The 13,399-nt window shown below is 39.4% G+C and overlaps 1 protein-coding gene across 2 annotated transcripts in view; it reads left to right on the top strand.

Annotated features, from left to right (window-relative positions):
• TCF20 (transcription factor 20) overlaps positions 1–13,399 on the top strand; it is an 82,284-nt gene that overhangs the window by 8,469 nt on the left and 60,416 nt on the right. The window contains exon 1 of one of the 2 annotated variants that reach the window (XM_039335612.1): positions 2,209–2,350. The exons of the other annotated variant lie outside the window; for it this stretch is intronic. The gene's annotated coding sequence lies outside the window, so the exon portion shown is untranslated. Of the gene's footprint in view, positions 1–2,208; positions 2,351–13,399 lie in introns of those variants that run through there. 2 annotated transcript variants of the gene reach the window in all.

Genomic DNA, 13,399 nt, shown 5'->3' with positions numbered 1-13,399 from the left:
AAGTTTTTAAGAAGAGACTGGACAGCCATTTGTCCGAGATGGTATAGGGTTTCCTACCTGAGCAGGAGGTTGGACTAGATGACCTCCAAGGTCCCTTCCAACTTTATTATTATTATTATTATTATTATTATTATTATTATTATTATTATTATTATATGGCTTAGTATTAGTCATAAATAATTTCCTTAAAAATGCCTAACAAATAATGTAACAAACAGCACAATAATGTTTTAATTTAGATTTGCTTGTCGTAATCCCTTAGTAAGGTTTGGTCTGGATTTGTTTTTGTTTGAGTAAATGAAAAAAGTAAAAGATACACAGCAGCCAAATTGGGGATAGAAACTTAGCTCACATGTGGCACAAGTTCTGTTTGGTTAAATACCTTCCCATAGGGCAGGGGTGTCAAACTGCCAGCCCATGGGCCGCTTTCATCATACCGAAGCTGCGCCCATCCCATTGCCGGCAATGCAAAAGGAGTTGCGATATGTCGCGTCATGTGATGTGGCGAATTTGACACCCGTGCCATAGGGAATGAAAACAAAGCCAGAGTAGCAGGGACACCTTACTTTATGGTCTCTCCTGTTATTACGTCTGTGTTGAAGGCCAGAAAGGAGACTCAACCATTTCCTACCCGAACTGGATTGCATGTCAGATTGTGATTAAGGTAAAATAATTTAAGTTAATTAACATGGACTGTAATTAAAGAAGTCTACTTTGATCATAGTCCGAGTCCAGAGTCAGGTTCAGATGATATGTTAAGCCAGACCAAATGGCTTTGCATGTTGTGTGACCACACTAATTGATACTTCACCTTAATCAGATTGCTTCTATTCACTGAATAGCAGTGAAGTTAATCGAAGGGCATCTGTAAGAAAACAGGTGGTGTTTAAAAATATGCTAAAATGAAAAGTCTAATTGAAGGATTCATAACAGTCCAGGCATTCAGCTGAGCATTTTTAAACTGACAGAAAATGAGAGAAGAAGTCTTCAGATTAGTGTTTAATAGTCCTTTTTAAAAAAATTCTGTTTGTGTATTTGGAAAAACCTTGCAAAAAAAGAGAAAACCTTTCTCTGTCCTCCCCTCTTAATATGTGCACATTTTCTCTTATTTTGCACTGAAAGTCTATACTGAGTGTGACCTTTTGTTCTATAGTCTGGCCTCCACAGTTCCCCCCAAAGCTGCTGTTTTATATTTAGTGTGTCAGAAGGCAACATGTCTTAAAGTAACAAGAAATAATTACCTCAATTTACTTTTTCTTTTTGCTTGTACAACATTTTCAAGTGTGGCTCCTGGTACACCACTCAAAGATTAAGTGCTGCCATTAGCCTGAAATAATTTGTATACCCATGTTCTATAGAGCTATTAAATATTATTGGAAAATGCTGTTGTCTGTGTTTTCCGCTTAGCATCAGTGCCACTAGCCAATACAGTACAAGAATGTCACTTAGTAAATAGCAAATTGAAGCTGTTTGCTTTTTTCTTTCCTTGGCTCAGTTCTACATTTTCTGTTGAGGACAAATCTCTTTGCAGTCTTTTTTGATGGCAACATACATTCCACAGATAGACCTGAGCCTTGGAATTTAGAACCTTGGTATGTACAAGACTTTTAGTCCTCCTGGTAGCAGCAGATTGGTTTTCATGTATCTTTGACCTTCAAAAGATCAGCACCTTTCATTGTCATTTATATGCCTTGTGCACCTTTACAATAGTTGTTACAGCAACTATTTTAGTCATCTAACATGTTCTGCTGATTTTAATATGTTCTCTGATTCTCTTTGTCCAATTCTTCCTACCCCTCAATGTTAACTGATTTTGACTGCTACTGTAATCTAGGTTTACTCTTGAAGATGGGAGGAGACATAGACCCAGAAAAATGTTTTCCTTAATTATGATGACTTTGGGGGCTTTTTCTTCCTATTTTTCCTTAATCCATTTTTGAATTACTGTTTTTTTCATAATTAATTTTTTTCTAGTGTAAATATGTTTTGTGTATTATTTACATCAACATATTTTGCTAGCATTTCTTCTTGTGATCCTTTGTTACTCTTGCAGATATGTGTTTGAATAAGAGCCTTTTCCCCCTCCCCTTTTTTAAAAAATCCTCCCTGCTCCATCCTGCAGTGAAGTCACAATCCAGTGTTTGTAGACTTCATGTGATGTCACAGAATCAGTCTTGTGACTTCACTTGCAGTCTCAAACAGAAGGTGCAAGACGGTTTAGAAGAGAGGGGAGAAAAAAAAAGCACATCGTCCCTTGCCCTCACTCTCTTCGTTGTAAATCCAGTAGCTGAGATAAATCGGGTGGGGAGAAGCAGCAGGAAAAACAGCTGAGAATGATGTCTGAAAACAGGTACAGTAGAACTGGCTTTACGTTCGGCTTCTGGTTGGAAGTTCCAGTTGCCCCGCAGAGGCCAGATTTTGCAGACCGTGCGCACGTGGGGGAGGGGGTGGTGCTGCTGGGGGTAATGTGTGTGTGTGTGTGTGTGTGTGTGTGTGCGCGCGCGCGCGTGTCACCCAGTGACGCTCTGGCTGTACGGTGCCATCGGCTGTAGGGTGTTTGTGTGTGTGTTGTGTGTGTATGTGTGTGAGAGAGAGAGTGCGCGCAGGGGGAAGGAGGCAGTGAGCGATGGCAGGCGAGCGAGCCGCTTTAGACCATTTCTCAGAAGCAGGCAGCTAGCGTCCTCCTATTGGGCTGGCCGCGACGAGCCTCCTCCTTGTCCGTTTCAAAAGGCCGCAGCTGCTCGCTGCAGTCTGTCTTGCGGCTTTGCGCATGTGACATAAATGGGTTATTGCGCTTGGGCGCCTCTTAGGTTGATGTCGTATTTTCTGTTTTACTTTTGCTTTGCAGGCTACTTAGGGCCAGGGTGGCAACAATTTGCCAAGAGCAAAGAGAACACAGGGAAAGAGAAGGGTCATATTCCTCAAGTCTTCGGTTTGGGGAGAGGGGGTGACGATTGGGGGGGGGTGATGATTCTTTGACGAGAAAGAAAAAAAAAAACATCTCGTTCTCCATCTTTTGACTGACGACATTATAATAGCAATGCGGATGCACTAGCAGCCGCGGCAACTGCCACCAAGCAACATTCGGTTTTCTTCCCGGGTGCGTTTGCCTAAGCTTTCGCCGCCCCTCCTCCTCGTTTTTAGCTCCGTTTTTTGTCATTTGTAACAAGAAGAGATTTGATTTTGCACGGACGGCAAATGGGTGGCTTACCCTGAGAGTTCTGGTATAACCAGACTCGTATAAGAGAATCAAACCATAGGCATTTAAGCGACACAGCAAGGGGGGGTGTTCTTTTGGGGCTGCCTAGAAAAAACCGTCATTTTCTATTATTTTGCGCTTTGCTTGAGAAAGACGGAGAGGGAGTGCAAGGCGGAAGGATGCGCTACGTTCTTTTATCTCTCCGCATTTGCTAAAGGCATGGCTCCGGAGGAAGGAGGATTTAAAGGGTAGTATTTAAGTGAAGGGTGCTCTCCTAAAGATGACCCTGTCCTTTCTTCACATCTAGGAAGATGTTTATGATAAAAAAATAGTCGTATTGTTAATTCTCATTAATCTGTCAATATTTTGTGCTCTACCTTCACAACATCCAGACAGTCACTCTGTCCTTTTGTTTGCTTCCTGGTAACAGGCCAAAAGAAAAAAGAAAAAATAGGGTAGCAGCTGGGATGACTTTGGTCTTAACTAGATTGAAGTGAGACCCTCCAGGATAACTGATTTCTGGCTGTCCTTATTCTGCCACTTATTATTCTTCCTTTAATATTTTCTGCAATTTTGCCGGTATATTGAAGATTGATGCAGAAAGACAGCTTTGCCAGCATTGACCTGGTTTTTAAGGGCAAATAATATTCATTGCATAAACTTAACTCAAGATAGTAATATTGATGATAGGGGATTCCAAACAAATAGAAGTCTTATGTGGATCCCAGACTTGCCTGGAAGTTACTTCCAAACTGAGTCTAATTTTAGTTCCAAATGTATGAATGATAGAACAAGAGGCATTGTAGGGTAATGAAAACAGTGATTCTGAATTACGAGTTGCCTGCATATTTTAGTCCAAAAGTGGAGCCATCGTAATATAGTACTTGATACTATCATACTAAGTTAGTGCATTGTCATCTGAATCTCTCTGCATCATTACAGCAGAAAGATGGAGATGCAAGTTTTCTATCATAGCATATATTGTAAGTTAAATGTTATTTATCCTTTCAGACTTTAAACATCTCCCTTTAGAAACCCTTAAAGCAGGAATCCCCAACCTGTGGCCCACAGTCCACTACTGGGCCATGGCCTAATTGCCATTGGGCCGAATGAGTGGCCAGTTAGTGCATGTGCATGGCCACACTCGTGTGAGCCTTGTTGCAGGCCATTCAGAACCCCACTCGTGTGAGCCTTGTTGCAGGTGCTCGTGCCCCACTTGCGCAAGCCTCATTGCGGGTGATTGCGGCCCCACACGCACAAGCCTCATTGCGGATGATTGCTGCCCCACTCACGTGAGGTCCCATAAACATTGCAGGTGGACTTGCATACACACACACATACGCCTGCCCCTTTCATAAAATCATCCCTTTTCCCCCCTCCCCCTGCTCCAGGTCGCCAATCCAGAAAGGTTGGGGAACTCTGCCCTAGATAATGAATTGGAACATTCTAACCAGCATTCTAACTTGCGTGCAAAACATAGCATATTTGTCCTACAGTAGCCTGCATTGTGCTTATGTTGTAATCTGGTTTGGGTGCCAATGAAGACTTTTTAAAATTATTCCATTCTAAACATTTTAGGTGAGTTTAATGCTTTTAGAGTTTTGTACTTTCTATGTGGTGTCAGTTTTATTTTTATTGTGTTTTAATTTCTGGATTTTACTTTTATCACATGCTGTTTGTATTAGTTTTCCTTTGTATTATATTTTCATAGTTTTTCCACTTCATGTTTTAATTGATTGTATAATGCCCACTGAATTTCAATTAGTAGTAATATAAAATCACACCTATAAGCTCATCTGATGAAAGAGGAGTAAAAATGTAACCAAGAAAAAGTGTTGAGATGCATTTTATTCTTGTATAAATAGTCTCCAACATATGATTGTTCATTCAGCAACTGTTCGAAATTATGATGGTGCCAAACAAAGGGGCTTAGCATTCCTGCCCAAAGTTCCAACCATTGCAGCCTTTTGTTGTCATGTGATTGAAGTTTGGGCACTTGGCAGTGTGCCTGCCTTTACAACAGGGGTGTCAAATTGCCGGCCCACGGGCTGGATGCATCATGGTGAAACTGCGCCCACCCCATTGCCAGCAATGGAAAAAAAGTCGCAAAACGTCACGTGATGCTGCTAGTTTGACACCCCTGCTTTACAACAATGAGAATTGCAACACACACATACACACATTCTGCAGGAGGCCTCAACCGGGTAAGCCCACTGGTGCACAGAAACCTGCTGCAAGCCAGAAAGCCTCAGCCAGCTAAGCCCAGTAGCATGTGGGCCTCCTGCCTCTCCACTACTACCCACATGAACTTCTTTTAATTTCATAACTTGTGGACAGACTTAAACATAGTTCCAACTGGGAAACTGTAGCGATCCTAGCCCAAGCCAAGTCCAAAAATGCTATGGAATTTCTAGAAGCCTGGCACTCTTACAAATTAGCCATCACTAGACACATAGACATAGTACCTACATATTAGGCAAAAGAGACAATCAACAAGCCAAAAAGAAAACAAAAAGATCAAAACACCTCCCCACCAGCAATCAGCAGCCATATGAACATAGATTAACATCAAGATTAACATCAGACCAACAGTCAAGAAGTAAACAATAGCCCAATCAAGGAACTGCCAAACAAGTTAACAATAAACAGCCCAACCAAGGAACCTCCAAGACCACCCCCACCAACACTGACAGGGCAAGCCACTAGAACAGACATGTCAAACTCGCGACGTCATGTGATGTCGCACAAAGTATCGGGACGGTTTTGCCATTGCCGGCAATGGGGTGGGCGTGGCTTCTGGATGATGTGTCCTGCCTGCAGTTCTAGGACATTATTTGAAAAACTAAAGTTCAAAATTGTTACAGATGAAAGAATATAAGGTTGGTTTATTTGTTTGTGGTTAAAATAAATGTAGCTTTAATGTAGTTTGCTGACATCAGGACTGAAACAACAAAGCTTTAAGGATTTGTTTATAGATAAGGGATGGAATACGGGAAGAGGACATAATTTGTTGCATTTTAAGAGGAAATAATGTTACTAAAATGTTTATACGTGTGATGAAGAGGGAAGAAATTTCTTTGTCTTTTGTTTTTCTTTAGTATATTCTTATTTTCTGTTTTACTTTTTTCTTTTCTATACCTTGTATTTTTCTTTTTTCATCTTTATTTTGTATTTGTATTGTAATAGTGATTTTTAATAAAATTACTATTAAAAAGTTCTAGTAGATTAGTTAGACAAAACTTTCCCTTAGTGCAGCCATATTGAGTATGTCAGAGCAAGGCCTGGATCTCCAAATTTTGGGTAATACTACTTTTTATAAAACTTTCCACTTTCTTCCCCAGGACAAATCTCAAACTGACAGCCCTGTAATTTCCCAGATCTCTCTGTGAGCCATTCTTAAATTGACTATTAAATCTGCCCCAATTTTTCTCCTGTGAAGACAGAAACGAGGAATTTGCTCAGCTTCTCTGCAATTTCCTTTTCTCCTCTTAACATACCCTTGACTCCATCCAGAAGACCAATGATCTCCCTGACAGGTTGCTGCTTCTAATGTATTTGAAGAATCTTTTATTATCTCATCTTCACAGTTTGGGTAATATGCTCCTTGGATTTTCATTTTGTCTCCCTTGCTGACTGTGCATTTATTTGGCCAGAGTTTATGTTTCCTTTTGTGTTCTTCATTAGACCGGGCTTTCTACTTTCTTAATGCATATGGAGATTCTCAACCATCCACGTCATGGTTGTCCCAAAAGTGCTTTTCAAAAGACAACTTGACTTTCTTGTTTTTTTTCCTTGAAAACGTTTCACTTCTGATCCAAGAAGTTGAGAACTGAAAAGGCTTCAGTTTTCAGCAGTCCAGTTCTCTTTTGAAAAGCACTTTTGCCACACTTTCTTAATGCTTTCTTTTGCAATGCTGGTAAACCATGCAGGCCTTTTCTTGGACTTTGGGGCTGTTTTCCTAAAAAACAAAACAAAACAAAAAAAAACACCATTATTGTGGTTTTAAACCACAGGAAAGGTTATGGAATGAGCTTGCACTTTCAACCTTTCCTTTGATTTTCTTTTTCACCAGACCTTGATGTTGAGACGTTCCCTTTTTTGAAGTCAAATAATAACTATGTGGAACTTGTGTATAGATTATTGCTTCTTTGTATATTAATTTTATTGTATTATGAACTAATTAGATGGACTACATAAATATCCTACAACCAACTGGTCTAGGGCAGTCATTTATAGTATCTTTAGAATTTTACTTGTCATGGTTTAAATATATATTCACTCAGTCAATATGTGGGTAACTGAAATCTAGAATTATAAGTCATGTTTTTTGGGATGCTTCTCTGATTTCCTTCTTCATTTCCAGATCTTATTGAACATCTTGGTTAGGGGACAATCATACACCCCCAGTGTTAGCCTATTTTTCTGATGTGAGGTTTCTACCCAGAGCAATTCCACAATTGGTGTGATCTAAGGAATTAACCATAGCTTTCAAACTAGTGCCTGGATTTCTCCAATAGACCGAGCCAAAATCAAACAAGACTTCTAATAGCACAGTGTATAAACCCATCGTCCCTTTAATTAATCATATGGGAAAGTAGAAAGAAGTTTGGAGTTCTCTTCTCAGTAATAAATGTTGTAACTTTAAAAAAATGCTTTGCTGTTGCAGACCTAATTAAACAGTAGCATTTTGAGTTCCTAGCTAGTGCACCAGAATTATAGAACAGAGCATTGTATCAGTTTAAGTGTATGTTGAAGACAGCTATGCCTTTTCCACAGTGTTAGGAAGCTTTGTTAGTGCAAAATATTTCAGTTAACGTAAATTCTATAATTACAACTGTTCAAGTCTACATAATAAATGTAAGTTTAGTCACAACCTATCTCATTTAAGTCAATGGAGAAGAGATGGTTGAAATGGAATTGCCTGTTTATTTTATTAGGAGATTTTAAATCTTAAAAGTTCTGTTACTTTTTTACAGACTTAGAGCTCTTCTTCATAGCAATGTTAATGTGTTTTTCTCCCAACCTCTGAGTCAGGAAGAGTATAGACACATAAACTGTGCTGCCCCCATAGTCTGCTACTGTATATAGGGTAGTCCTCAACTTACAACCATAATGGAGCCTGCCTACCACAGTCATAAAACTGATCACCCGCATGACTAAATACAATCTTATGATTTTTTTATGGCAATAGTTAAGTAAACAGAATGGTCACTATGGGCCAGTTTTGCCAAAAATCCGAAGTAAATGATGGTTTTCAGCAAAAATATCAAAACCAGGTTCATGTCACTTTGGGATGCTGCAAACAGCTGTAAATGTGGACTGGTTGCCAAATGTCCAAAGTGCAGTCATGTGACTGTGTGTGTGTGTGCACGGGGGTGGCAATAACCTATACACACACGTGTGTGTGTGTGCATGGGGGTGGCCATCAGAGCTTCAGAGTTGAGTTGTAAGTATCCATAGGGAGCTCCATTGTAATTTCAAAACAACCAGTCATGAGTTGAGGACTTAAGCAATATAGTCAGGGAGTGTTGGTGCCTTCAAACTAATGGGGGCGGGGGGGGGGGGAAGAGGATGTTTCAGTGCAGCAATTAGGTGATTCCCTGTTATTTTTTCCAATCATACCCAGTGTTACCTACCCTTAGGAAAACTAGCTTCAACCACTTTCCTAGAGGTAGACAAGCAGGACAGTCATATTATTTTAGTTAGTCCTTATTTTTTTTAATTACTCCATTCCTCTTCTAACAGGCTACCAATTTCATATGAGATCATTAGTCTATGAATATTTCATAAGTTCTGCCTTTAGCAGGCATTTGGATTACAAGTGGGCCTTGACTTACAATTGGTCACTTAACGTGTTTGAAGTTATGGCAGACCCCCTAAAAGTTACTAATAATCCAGTCTTGAATTTATGATTGCTGCAGTACCACCACATTCATTCACCCTTATAGCTGACCACAGAGATGCCGCAGCATCTCCCTGTACCTATTTCTCTCCCCCCCCCCCCACTGGCTCCCTGCTTGCCTTAGGCCTGATTCCCACTCCCACCAGGTCCTACACAACCCTCCTAACTCAATTGTTGAAGAGCTCTGAAGCCTTCCATAGCAATGGAGTGGGTTGCTTTGTCACTTTGCTGTATGGTGGGATTCTGGAATTGTGCTGTGCAGACCAGGGATAGGCTGCTCCATTTTGTCATCTGAATATGGTTGCACAGTGGTACAAAAGCTTTCTACAGCTTTTGGAAGCTTTCTCTATGCTGTGCAACCTCCACTTTATGACCCGCGTGTTCATTCAGCAATTGCATCGGGGAGAGCAAGAATGGGAAGTTTGTTAACTGAGATGCTTCACTTAATAACCATCATGACATGACTAATGCGCAGGCTCCATTATGGTTGTATCTCGAGTACTACTTATACTTGTAGCATCCCTGTCCTTTCTCTTCCTTTGCTCTTACTCAAGAAGATGCATTGCAGGCAGTCCCAGTAGGAGAAAGAAAAGGACATAATTTTCCTCTTTGCAGGGCCTTTTCCTCTCCTTTCCTTACAAAATTGCATATGTTGGGACCCTTCACAGAGAGAAAAGTGCCAAGACCAACTTATAAAATTGGGGCAGGAGTTCCAGATGATACACTTCCCTGTTTCTGAGTGCAAAATATGATTGGAGAATTGTGGGATTATAGCTTTAGTCTTAACATGAGCAAGTGGCCAGCAGGTGTTTTTTGGCATACTGTAGGGGAAAAGTCTCCTTTTCCACTTGGATTGCAATATGCTTCTGATTTAGTGGATGTGAGTTTGTGCGTGTGTGTGTGTGTGTGTGTGTGTGTGTGTGTGTGTGTTGTTCAGGACTGCTATTGCTGAACTTTAATTGTCAGTGTGCATGCAAAGCTTGACTGTAGAAAATTAATCTGAATGATCTCTAGATGGCAGCATTTATTAAATTTAATAGGATGATCTCTTGAAAGACTGACACTCCTAATTCTGCCAATAGATGATTGTCATACTTATGTCAAAAAGCAGCCTTTCCCCTCTCCTGTTTGCCTGGGTGATCAGAACAACTGATCTGAAATATGAAGCAGAGAAGACTGAATCAGAATGCTATTCTGTTTTGTATGTTTCTTTCTTTGCTTCTTCCTGATATATGCTTCCCCGAAAACCCCACATATTTCTCCAATTTACATTCTCTTCTGCAATATTCTCATCCATGTGCGCACACACTATTTATAATGTACACATGCACAAATAACAGAATTCTTGATTGACAGATCTATTGATTTCCTGGGATTTGATATGCCAGTTAAAGAGAAAAAGAAAAAAGTTGAGCCTCAGCTCTAAAACTCCTTTTAATTTTTAATTTAATTTCCTTTTAGATTTTCCCCCCAACTATTATGGCTGGAAAATCTACATATTATTGAGGTGAAGAACTTTCAGAAATTGCCATGTCAGCTTTGAAACATTTTTTATTTGTTAATTCTGAGGAAAAAAAAGTATATTTGCAGGATTCCACAGCCAGTTTTTTTAGAGTGGAGGATTACATGACATTTGAGTGAAATTTCACAAGTCATATTAGAAAATGAAGGGACTAAGGCAAAGTAAATTAATTAAAATTACAATGATTAATTTGTTTTCTAAGTAAGTTCCCTAAGTTGATTAAAAATTAACATATAGAGGAATTCTGGAGGCTGAACTCGAGGACTGAATTCACATAGCTTTGAGCTCTGTGGTCTATTTAGAAAACCCTTTTCTTTTCCCAGTTATCTAGCCATTACAGATAGTCCTCAACTTACAACAGTTCATTTAGTAACCATTTGAAGTTACAAAAGCACTGAAAAAAGTGACTTATGACTTATGAGATCCAAGTCTTTTCTGAATTAGGAAAGCAGTCAGGGAGTTAATCAGTATTTGGATCCATACTGTAGTAACTGCTTTGCGGGGGGGGGGGGAGGAGAAAGGTAGGTGCCTCCAGCCATAAAGAGGTGGTAATAATCTTTCTTCTCAAAGGCTATCCTTGGACCCAACCATTTTAGATAATTACTGCCTTGTGTCCAGTCTTCCCCTTTTGGGGAACATTGTTGAGAAAGTAATTGGAGTGCACTACAGAGAACCCTGGAGGAAGTAGATTATCTGGACCCATTTCAGGCAGGTATTTAGTACATATAAGTCTTAGTTTTGCTTGTAGATAAGCTGTGGTGGAGTCAGGATGGAGTCAGGTGCATCTTGATCTCAGTGACTTTTGCTTTTCATACCACCAGCCATGGTATCCTTCTGGATCAACTTCTGGAATTGGGAATGGGAGGCACTGTTTTACAGTGGTTGACTTATTTCAGGGCCAGTTCCAGTTGTATTGGTTTGGAGAGAGGTTATTCCCTAGCTCCATTCTCTGTGTGGTGCCATAGGGTTCGACTCTGTCCCTTTGTATTCAATATCTACATTAAAATGATGGGTGAAGTCAATGGCTCAACTATTGTAATGCATACTACATGAGACTGACCTTGAAGACCACGTGGATGCTTCAACTGGTCCTGGTAGGCAATTATGTGGATGCCTTGGTATATCCATATAATACCTATGTTCTCAGAGCTGATTTTAGCCTTACAAGATAGTCCAGACAAGGAGCAAAACCAGGAATACTAGAAGGTACCCCTCCTATCCTTCACTATCCTGGAAATTAGGCAGGGCTCCTTCTAACCTAATTGTTCTCCCAGACCTTCGCCTAGGATGGTTGTTAACCTTTTGATGGATGTTGTTGGTAAGATGTTTTGGAGTTTGCCATCTTGCTCTTCTTTTCTTTTGTCTTGAGTCTGGTTTGTTGGCTGTTGTTTCTCTATTTTTTTATATTATTTAGTGTGTTGTGAGCTACCCAGAGTCAGGAGTTGGGCAAAATGTATTTTCTTTTGGTGTAACACCTAGATAAGAATTTTGAATTATAATCCTAGTTTATAAAAGAAATTGCCCCATGTGGATGCTATATTTGATTATGTACTAATTAAAATTCAGATTTATGCTAAAATGCAACTAAATAACTACAGTAGGCTTTTATTACTGGAAAACATCTGGTAGTTGTCTCTAGTTTGTGCCCTTCAAATATTTTCTGTAAAATGTCCACTTTTTAAACAGTTTAAATATCAGTAATATAAACACTTCCTTTATTATGTATTCCAAATGTACCCAAGTGATCAGCTGTTCCTTCAGAATATAATTATACAGTTATTTCCAAATAGCAAGTTATGAGATACTACAATACAGTCAAACAGTGTATCCTATAAGGCAGACTGAATAACAAAAGCTTTTAAAATCTAATAATAGATTGGCTTTAAATAATGGAAAGATTCATTAGAGGATCCTACTACTATTATTTTATCTGATGTAGCTGATAACCCATATTTTCATGCTGTAAAACACTTCCGCTGGTGAATCAACAACTCAAATTGCTCTTAAAAGAAACTAGTTGTGTTTTCTCCCATAATCGGTGGACAATATCAGATGTATTTCTGAACTACTGGCTTAAATCCCACATGAACGGTTCAATTCTTGCCTAGTTTATATAATTCACATTTAAATTATTAAACTATCTAAGGGGGAAAAAGTGTTACATTTAAGTGTAGGATGAACATGTGACCTAGGAAAAGAGCCTTTTTTTTTTACATGGCACCTTCCATCTGAAACATCAGTTCCACCAGAAATTAGACTTGCTCTGATCCTTCTGGCCTTTCATAGGGCCTGGTGCCCCAAATGTGTGGTTAAGTGTTATCCTGTGTTAATTAAATGTTGGGTGTTTTTTTTATCTCGACTGCCATATATGTTATTTACTGATTTATTGTGAAACACAATGTTTCATTTTAAATCATTATTAGCTGCCCAGAGTCAGGCATTTGAGATTGGCTTACATTCACTCTATAAATTAAGTGAGTAAATATATAAAGAGATGGATGGATGGATGGATGGATGGATGGATGGATGGATAGATAGATAGATAGATAGATAGATAGATAGATAGATAGATAGATAGATAGATAGATAGATGCACTTAACATCAATAACTTCATTTTTGTTACAGGCCCTGATTATGGAACAAGGCAGTACCTACCCCTGTTACATTTTAGCAAGAGGCCTGAAAGTACAGTTCATCCTCAACTGATGACCACAATTGAGCCCAGAGTTTATGTTACTAAATAAAACATTTGTTAAGTGAGTTTTGCCCATTTTA

The sequence above is a fragment of the Crotalus tigris genome, unplaced genomic scaffold (assembly GCF_016545835.1).
Source record: "Crotalus tigris isolate CLP2741 ecotype Arizona unplaced genomic scaffold, ASM1654583v1 scf7180000017644.4837335, whole genome shotgun sequence".
Taxonomy (NCBI): Eukaryota; Metazoa; Chordata; class Lepidosauria; order Squamata; family Viperidae; genus Crotalus; species Crotalus tigris.
The sequence above is the reverse complement of the archived record's forward strand: the minus strand, read 5'-3'. Positions and strand labels throughout refer to the sequence as shown.